At 33.5% G+C, this 10,827-nt stretch overlaps 1 protein-coding gene across 1 annotated transcript in view; it reads left to right on the top strand.

Annotated features, from left to right (window-relative positions):
- Nucleotides 1-10,827, top strand: part of LOC110107560 (alcohol-forming fatty acyl-CoA reductase-like) — an 18,098-nt gene that overhangs the window by 2,312 nt on the left and 4,959 nt on the right. The gene's annotated exons all lie outside the window — the stretch shown is intronic.

Here is a 10,827-nt window from a genome sequence, read left to right as displayed (position 1 = left end):
AGATCATATGTCGTTCCTCCTTGAGTTTGACTACGATAATTTGGATGAATTTAAAATTTTAAAATATGAACTCGTTAGAGAACGATATGATCACCTCCCGAGGTGATATACTGTTCATAATGATGCATTCAATTTCAAAATTTTAAAAATTAAATATCCCCAAAGATAATTAAATATTTTTCAAAACTATATATACTTAAATGATATTTTTTTAATCAAAACAAGAGCATAAGCATTAAATGATTAATGCATGCATTTGATTGTAATATTTGTTGAGCTCACCTAGCTATTCATCTTAAATTCAAATTAATCACAATTGAATTTCAATCAAGTACAATGGTTAATTTAATATGGAATGTGTTTGTAAAATACAAGTTAACAAATATGTGTGTTAATGTGACCTGTGAACTTATAATTTTAATTCTTGATGCATTATAAGAAAGATTGGGATGGCTTGAGAGAGGGACCTTGTCTTGGCTACTAATTTTTGTTGGTGAGTACCACTTATGTTTAATTTTTTCCTTACTCATAATGAACTTATTGCTCTAATAAGGTTGATTGTAATTAAGAAGCTCACATGAATTATTCTAGGCTCTTAAATTAGCTTGATCTTTGAGAACAAATAGTAGTTGGCACAAGTTCAAATGCTCCTTTTATTGATACGCACACACACACAAACACACGCACTACTAAGGCTGTCAATATTTGACATGACCCAAAGACTGACTCTGACCCAAAAAATGTTGGGTTCAGGTCAACCCATGTGACATATAGGTCAATTTTGAGTTTTTGACCTGTTTACAAATCAGGTCGGGTTTGAGTTGACCTAGATCAACCTCACAGCTAGCATCCTCGACTCACACTAGCTCACCCACTTCGGCATACTCCCCCCCTGTGCTAGTTGCTCCACCCCTGTTCCTGCGCTCGTGAGTCACGACTCGACCCTGCAATCCATTGGTTGCAACCCATATTTTCTTCACCTACAGCCCAAGCTTTCCTCGTTTGGGCATTCCCACTCAGTCACTCGTGCCAATGTGGTCACGCTAGACGCTAGATCCCTCATCCTGCATCATGCTGTCGTTCCTTAGCCCTACTTCCCATTCCCTCTCACCTCGCCTGTGCATTCCTACTCAGCCACTTGTATTCGTGTCCGAACTCAATGCATGGAATATGCAGTTGTGAGTTCTCAAGTAGGGTCGGGTCAACCTGGTAATCCGCACTGGTCCTTTTCTGGTTGCAATTCCTAACTCATTTGCAAAACTGAGTTGGGTTAGAGTCAACCCGTTTAGACCAAGATCAATTTAGGTTGGACACACCCATTGACCGCTTTTAACACCCTTATCATATAAAGGCCATGTAGACCTGTAACTATGCTCCTTTAAATTTTGCTTCTTCATCAATCAGATATGAGAATGATGCTCTTCTAAAGAACTCTAACTTCTTATCCCATAGATGGGATGATAAACGAAAATATAGTATGCATGAAGAGCCATTATATTCTAGATTTTTATATAAAATTTCTATGCTTAAAGAGGATTTTGAAAAAAAAAAGGAATACATCTAGTTTTAAGCCCTATTTTTTTTAGTTTTATTTCTTCATAACTAGTATATTTATTTTATATCAGCCCTTTATATATAATAAATAAGTAAAAAATCTTCTCAATTTAGTGTAACTACATCTTAAAAATAATTTAGCTTATGAAGTCATTAATAACATCCATGCATCATTAGAATTAATCATTAATTAAAGAGGAGCATAACAATTTTATTTAATTAAACAAAAACTTTACAATTGGGGAAAATTATGCACTATATAGTATAAATAGAATCATTCTTCTAAAATTTCAAAATAAATGCAGTATTATATTCCAAAATTAAACTTTTAGATAAATTTAAATACCTTTGGTGGGATTGAGCTAAATTTTTGGTGAAAAAATAACTTCCTGATGAACTTTGCCTTTGGATTTCTTGTGAGATTAGTGTCATTCATGATATTATATAAAAATATTAATCATAATTTAAATCTAAAGGCTCTTAAGCCAACTTGACATAAATTATATTAGTATATCCTTATGTACACATACATGCCAATGTATGTAACTCATATGTATCTCATCATATTCCAATTCATGGGATAGCTTCAGAGAGCATGCAATTAAATCAGCACTCACCCTTAGCAATCTTTGCCGTCCGAAGGATTCACTAACACCAGTTTGTGGGCAAGTAGCTACTCACCCATATAGAGATCAAAATATACAGATTCACCCTAGAAGGTCAAACCAAATGTGCAATTTTCCTTGTTGGGCTCCTCCAAAGGTCTTTTCCAATAGGTTTTTGATCCAAAGAGCAGTATTCTTAAGATAATTCTCTATCCCATAGCAATGGTTCACAATAAAAAACACAAACCTCCCATGGGTATTTTGGATCAAGTAACAAGAAGCACCCACAGATAGAATCCATAATAACTCTTTGTATCAAACTCATCCCAAGCCAGCAACACCTTCAGCCAAGAGGACTCACCATCTATTCTCAAGGACTTATAATATGTTCTTGAAGACTCACCTTTAGATACTTTCCCTATATATCAAGTTCTAAAAGCCATCCAAAATGGTCTCTCCTAAAGACTCATCCAATATACTTGTCAAAGAGAAGGGATCGTCAAAGATAGGGGTCCACATGTACATCTTTTTAGCTAGTTCAAATATCTATGCTATTTACACTGATCACATTACATGGACTATTTTTTTATTTATTTTATGCGCAATCTTTCATGTAGCCCTCTTAACTCTATAAACAAGAGGTGAGATGCATAGTTTAGACATCATACTATAGGAATTATTCACAAAGATATTAGAGGTTTCCACTTAACCTCTATACTAAACATGTTCTCACTTGGTTCTCTAATTATCTTCTACTAAACACCTATTAGTAGGGTTGGGTATCATCCATGGGAAAATTTGAATCCAGTAATCCTAAAGAAATTTTTCACACTTTTTTGTAAAAGCCAAAAAAAAACTTTAAAAAGACAGACAAGTAACATTATTAAAAAAAATTCACCACCTGGGCGATTTTGTGGTGCTCTCTCTGCTCTTGCTCGAGGCCTCTGATCGGTCTCTTCCGGTGATCTTCGCTTGTGCTGATCTGTTTCCTTGCGGTAACTTTGTTCCTTTTCTGGCTCTGTCCCTTCTTTGGGTTTCTTTTCGTTCCTTCGACTATTTTTTTCTTCTTGTCGTTGTGGTGTTTTGTGGTTCTGTTGGTAGTTGGGGAGGGGGGGGGATGACGTCTCCTACGTCATCCATCCCTCTGGCATCTTTGGTTCTGATTAGTAAGAATCGATCCTTTAAAGATGTTGTCTCAGGTAGCTCATCTTCTTCGGCTGCTAGGGTTCCTTCTGTGAGATCTTCGTTTAAGGGCTGTCATGTGCTATCTTTGGTGGGATTGAGCTAAATTTTTGGTGAAAAAATAACTTCCTGATGAACTTTGCCTTTGGATTTCTTGTGAGATTAGTGTCATTCATGATATTATATATAAATATTAATCATAATTTAAATCTAAAGGCTCTTAAGCCAACTTGACATAAATTATATTAGGATATCCTTGTGTACACATACATGCCAATGTATGTAACTCATACGTAGGTTTAGGGTTTAGGGTTTAGGATTTAGGGTTTAGGGTTTAGGGTTTAGGGTTTAGGGTTTAGGGTTTAGGGTATCTCATCAGATTCCAATTCATGGGACTCAAATTTGGAGAGCACACAGTTAAATCAGCCCTCACCCTAAGGAAGCTTTGCCCTCCAAAGGATTCACTAACACCAGCTTGTGTCCAAGTAGCTACTCACCCATATGGAGATCAAAATATAAAGATTCACCCTAGAAGATCAAACCAAATGTGCAATTTTCCTCATTGGGCTCCTCCAAAGGTCTTTCCCAATAGGTTTTTGATCCAAAAAGAAGTTTTCTTAAGATAATTCTATATCCCATAGCAATGGTTTACAATAAAAAATACCAACCTCCCATGGGTATTTTGGATCAAGTAACAAGAAGCATCCACATATATAATCCATAATAACTCTTTGTATCAAACTCATCACAAGCCAGCAACAACTTCAGCCAAGAGGACTCACCATCTATTCTCAAGGACTTGTAATCTAATCTTGAAGACTCACCTTTAGAGACTTGCCCTATATATCAAGTTCTGAAAAGCCATCCAAAGTGGTTGTGGGTCTCCAAAAGGATTCTGCTCGTGGGGAATAGAAAGTAAAGAGTACGGCCGCACTATCCCGTAGGACAAAGTGGTCATAGGCCTTTACACTCTATGCAAGCAGGCCAATGGAAGAGTAGATGGAGTCATACACATGATTAGCCATGAAGGATAACGGCATTCGCCTACACATCTCCATGGATAATAATATGTATAAACCAAAATATCACGAGATTTCCCTCATTTACGAATGAGGTTTATTTGATGTGGAGGTTGATTTCCAACGGGCGTAAGCCCCGCGGTTAATTACATTCTAGGCATCAACCTAGAAAAACTCTCAATTAAGAATGTTATATTACTCTCTTCTTAATTTGGTGTATAGAGATAGTTCCTAAATTCTATTTCATAGAAGATAAACACTTCTCTTTATCCTTAATAATGATTAAACCTTTTTAAATATATAAAGATATGATAAAAAGTTTGAGTTTAAAAGATAAAAAAAATGAAATTTGTTATCCTAGGAGAAATGACATATTCAAATTCTATTAGAAGTGAAAAGAGACACACTGAGGGGTGGACAATCTGGGCATGCTTGCCTGGAGAGAGCTGCTAACTAACATCCTAAACAAAATCATTCACCCTATACGTATGCAAGATAAGAAAGCTCTATCCTAAGGAATCAAAGATTTTTTTAGTTCATAGGTTTAAATCAGTGATACATAAAATATATAAATAAATTTATCTAATGCCATGTGTAATGATGCCTGAAGCAAATGCTTAAATAAAATCCTTTTTTATTCATTATTTGAAACACAAATACAACATAGGGTCTGCAATAAAATAAGGTGGCTAGGCTCCACCACAACAAACCTAGTTTTCTACTCTTATGAAACATTGATTTGAATATATTTGTGTATTATCTTTTATCTCCGCATCTTCTATAGAACTCCAAAAGCGAACACCATCGAGATAGGGTATTATCTTTTGGATCCCTATGTGTATGTATATAAGCAAATATTTTCAACCCCCTTTATAACTCTTAACACTTTACATTTATATTTGATCCTTTGCACATACATTTCCACCTAGGTACATTCTACTTAAAGTCTTCTTTTTTATAAGCATCCTAAATACATTCTACTTTGCTTTTCTTTCTTTTTTGCAACAGAAAGTAAATCAAATAAATATGTATGCATGAATGTAATGCATGTGCACATTAATTAATAAACTAATGTGTATAAAAAAGAGGAAGTAATTATGTATGCATGATATCCAGGGTACAGAAAGTAAATAAACATACCAAGGATACCCTCCAGACAAGGTACCAACATCACAACAAAATATACTAATGACTTAACCTAGGACTATAATCGGTGATCCTAGTAAACAAGCTCTAGGGTGTGTAAAATATCGTGTGGTTTGGATATGTCCTGTACAGGATAATTTATTGGAAGTTACTTTTATGTTCTGATTTGATGAAGGTCAAAAGGGAAACTTTAATTAAAGTTTAAATATTAATATCTTAAGTTAATTTTAGAGTATATTTTAAATGTTTGGTGATTACTACCTTTGTTAATCACCGAGGCTATGAGATTTATTTCACCCTCCTTAGGGCTAACTTAATAATCTCATAGGTCTGGGTTACCCAATAGTAATCAATTTTATTGAGTTTAGTTGGTTAGAAATTAAAAAAAATGAATTAAATAACTTATTATTAATTAAAGGGTTAAATTAGTTAAGTTTTCTATTAACTTGTTCATGGTGTTGTGCTACCAGGCTCGAGGAATCATGCCTCCTTAGGACATGTAGCCCCGCAGTCCGTAGTAGTCCATCCTAAAAACTAAGTTGATATAGTTATATTAAGAGTTTTATTTGGTTAAAATCATTAATGATCAACTAATTTTAAAGTTTTAACACTACATTAGATTCATTCATGGTGTTGTGCCACCAAGCTCGAGGAACCAGACCTCCTTAAGACTCTCAGCCCCGCAGCCCGGAGTAGTCTATCCAATAAACTTTATCTTTGAAGCGGTCGTTATGTATTAAGGAGTTTATTGAGTGATTTTAAAATATTAGCTTAAGGTTTGATTAAGTCTTAGGTGAGTTATTAAGTTTTAGGTTATGATTAAGCCTCTTAAAAAGTTCTCTTATAATATTCATTTAATTAGATTTTAATTCACTTATATTCAATACTAGAGGTCTTTTAAATTAGAAATGAAATTGGTATTGAGAGAGTTTAAAAAATTAAGGTTTGGGTTTGAAAAAGTCTTTTTATTTTACCAAGATTTAGTTTGGGTTTTCTCTCCTAATTTAGTTTACATATTTTAAATTTTAGGTGTGTTGGAGGATGATTAATGGGTTGGTTAGATTTAGTTTAAGTTTATGTTCAAGTTTGCATTTTAGTGATTATGCATTGATTATTGTTTAATTAAAAGTTAAGTGATTTAGTGCATTTGGACATGAATTTTAAATGATTTTGTTGGTTGATTTTTAGTAAGTTATGGCACACTAAACCTAGGGTAACATGTCACTAAAATTTTTATGTTTAATGTTTATATCTTATAGGGAGCATGCATCCTAAGTCTATATTATCTAAAGCTCGGTCCTTAATTTTTGTCCTTATGTTTAAATAGAGTTATAGGGGATGAAAGAAAGTTCATTTCTAACCCTTTGGACAAACGTACAAGTGTCAACGGGTTTAGGGATCTAAAATAAAAGAAAGTAATCCTAGTAATAAATGGAGTTTCTATAAGATCCTAACGGATGGGGGCGCATACAAAATAGAAAAAAAAAACATCCTAACGGTGCCCACTTCGTGTGGGAAAGAAGCGATACATATGGTACAGATATGTGGCCTATACTATATGACTAAAATGGCCCTAATAGTCTCTATGGCTCATAGAAGGTGGGGGGTATAACACCCAAAAAAAGTGAACATCCTAACGGTGCCCACTTCGTGTGGGAAAACTGTGATGCACATGGCACAAATAGGTGGGCCTACGCTACAGGCATAAGGTGACCATAAGGGTCTCTAGGGCTCACAAAAGGGGGCAAGCCTTGAATTACCACAAGGCCAAGGCTTCATTAGTGCACTAACCTTTGGCTAGCTAACTAAACATTCTAGAATATATATTAAACTAAAGTTGTTAACAAAATTTGTGTGACGTGTAATAATTTCGATATATAATTAGAAGTCTTTATAAGCAACAGAGATTATACATGACAATGGAGTGTCCACTCAAAAGCTCCCAAGAAAATGATCCCATTAATTCGCCTGTGCTGGACACATTGTACATCGCAAATAATAAGACAAGAGAAAACATAAGGTGAGCGTACAGGCTATTCAAAAAGGAATGCAAGTAAATAAAAATATAACTAACAGGAAATTCAAAGTTAGTAATTATAAAACATATGCATGTTATTGCTAGAACACAAAATAATATGAGAGTTCTCTAATTTGGGGATAGAAATTGACATTGAATAATACTTTATGTAAAGCATATAGGTTTTGATATAACATGAAGATTTGTTACTACAGTCGTATAACAGACATTAGAAAATTTTTTAACATAGAGCACGAAAAGAGGCCATATATGAATCATGCAAAATTCTAATAACAAAAGTATATATCAACCCATGAAGTTTATGAAAATCTTATCACCACAAGTTATAAAAGAGAAATCATACTTGTACTTAAGAAAGGAAGATTCAAACTATACTTTTCCAAATCAAACGACAAGCCAACAATGCATTTGACATCAAAACCAAATAAAAATATAATTATAAAAGAAAAGAAATTTGATGTATACTTTCCCAATCTCAAGAAACATTTTTTTTTTAAGTTGTCCACATATTTTCATACAAAGCTCCAAGAAATACAAAAATAAAGAAATAAATTTAGAGAAAATGTATGTAAGCATCTCATTATTAGCTATGCCATTTCAATGCTAGTCATGCCTTTGACACATCTTTCGCTCCCATTTGGCATTTAAGCCAAATGTAGATGAAAGGAATGAAGCTTTAATGTTATTTATTGTTCCCACATTTCAAGAAAGCGCCCGAAATATTTGACACAACTACTCATATCAATTTTTATATAAAACTTAAAATAGTAAAGAAGAAACAAATCTGGAAACCCAAAACCCAAACAAGTTCTTCCACTCTAAATCCAAATATGCTTTTCAACCAACATTTTTTTTACAACCCATCTTTAGAATCAGATGTAAATGGAAGAAAGAAAATTGACCCATAAAAATTCATTCTAAGAAAACTCAAAGAAACTTCCAACACCAAATTCTCCTCAAGTTCCAAGCCACTCATAAAATTCCCAATCCCCAAAAATACTTGAAGAACCCCTCAAACAAAGCAACACATAAAACCTTTCAATATAAAATCCACTACAATTTTTTCTAACGCAAAAATAAATTTGTTCAATGTTGGGAAAATCCATGAAAATCTTCTAACAAGAAGGTTTCATGAGGTTTTCTGTTAAAAAAATTCACAAAACATCTAACAGAATTTTTTGAGGCAAAACGATTCATAAATCTTTCCTAACAAAAACAACTCAAAAGATCATTCGACATAAAACAAGTCATCTTGTATTTTAATAATTCAATCCCAAGAATTGAAATCAACATGAAGCATAATTCCCCACGACCCAAAATATGCTTCAATCATAGCACATGTAATATTTCATTATGAGAATATAAAGTAAGTGAAACTTCTCCAAAATCACAATGCAACATTGAATAAATTCTATATAAAACTCATATTTAGGGCAAGTGACATGATATATTCTCTAGAGACTTCAATTTGATGCAAAACATTACACGAACTTACTTTCCTCCAATCATCTCATGAGACCAAACAAGAAGAGCAAAGCACAACCTCATATGATCCTCACTCCAACAATTCAAGAAGTTTTCCAACACATACTCACATTTCTATCATTCCAACATTCACAAAATATCTTGAACAACTACTAACTTCCTCAAACAAATGTGAAGGAACATTTCGACATCTTCCTTTCACAAAGTATAACTTCAAACAATCCAAATGACTTTAATCCAAAACTCTTAACACCAAGTAATAAATAGAACGTAGAAAGATGCTTTGAAAAATTTATAAATAAATCTCTAAACTCATAAAAAATTATAATTTATAGTTCAACAAAAGACCCCAAACTCTTTGGCATAAAACCTATCATGAAACTTTTCAATTATAAAATCACTTATGAAACTCTCCAACACAAATCAAGTCATCAAGTTTTTTCAACACAAGGTGAATCATAAAGCTTCCCAACATGACATCCCTCACAAGACTTTCCAACATAAAACAAACCATGAATATTCCCAACATATGATAAACCAAAACTCTTTCCGACATAAAGTAAGCTTTAGAGTTCTTCCAAGAAATTCTCTCCTCTCATGCTACACGGTATCAACAATTCCAAGAAAGGTTTTAGCTCAAATTCAACCAAATTTTGAAGTCAAATACAAGTAAGAGAAAGAATTATATATATATAAAGGCTCATTCTACCACAAAATAACTCAAGAAGTCCTTCAACATAAAACTTCATGATCTTTCCAAAGTTAAACAAAAACTACTTAACATAAAGCATGCAATACTTGCATCAATTTAACTTGAATTTTTCAAATGAATTTTAAAGCACATAAAGGTTCTCTAAACTTCAAGTGGCCACGAGTGCATGTAAAGGAAAGTTATGAAATTTCATGCTCATTTATTTTTCTTTAACTCGCATTGAATAAGGCTCATTGTAACAAAACACAAAACCCTATATAGCTCATTTCACAAGAGTGGATTGCAAATCTGATGATACAAGCATGTAAGTGACCTCAAACTAGCCTTTCGCTTATGAAATGAATCACAACTATCAAAGCATGGAGTTATAGTTTTCCTATAAATCTCTAATACAAACAAAGCCACTACTTTACATATGGGCATGAAAATGACCAAGTGCTCTTAACAACATTACATATGGTTTTGCTAGAAAGACATCATGAAGCTTGTTTTTAGAAACATTTCATCAAATAGTTGATATGTAAGAACACAAAGCAAGATGAATAGCTCGATAAGAACACCATATCTTTGTAATTATATCCCAACCATGAAATGAAAGAAACCTCACATACAAACTTGATTGACATTACAACACCATGAGAGGTATCGAAATAAATTTTAAATCATTCCTAAGTTATCATGCCAACACTATGGGAAGCAAGATTCTACATGTGTGATACCATTCCATATAGTATAGGTTTCTTACACCTAAGGCCTTATTATATTTAATAGATCATGAGAATAAATATTACCCACCCTATAGATTGAGTCATGTCTTCCTCAAGGTCAAAAGGGTTGGCCTAAAGCAAACTTAGTTGTTAGACACCTTTATGAACAACTAAGGCTATCTATGACAAGTCACGATTCCACCTAGAATCAACTAAAATTAAACCTAGATTTGTTTGGATCACTTAGGCTCAATTGGGGTGACTACAATCTAAGAGGTTAGGAGATTCACCAAGCAAATCTGGGACCATTATGGTAATCTAAGGATCATAGTACTATTCCACTTAAATCATCTAAGGGAAATAGAACTAAATAGGATGG

The sequence above is a fragment of the Dendrobium catenatum genome, unplaced genomic scaffold (assembly GCF_001605985.2).
Source record: "Dendrobium catenatum unplaced genomic scaffold, ASM160598v2 fragScaff_scaffold_313, whole genome shotgun sequence".
NCBI classification, from domain to species: domain Eukaryota; kingdom Viridiplantae; phylum Streptophyta; class Magnoliopsida; order Asparagales; family Orchidaceae; genus Dendrobium; species Dendrobium catenatum.
This window is presented reverse-complemented; position numbering and strand designations above follow the sequence as displayed.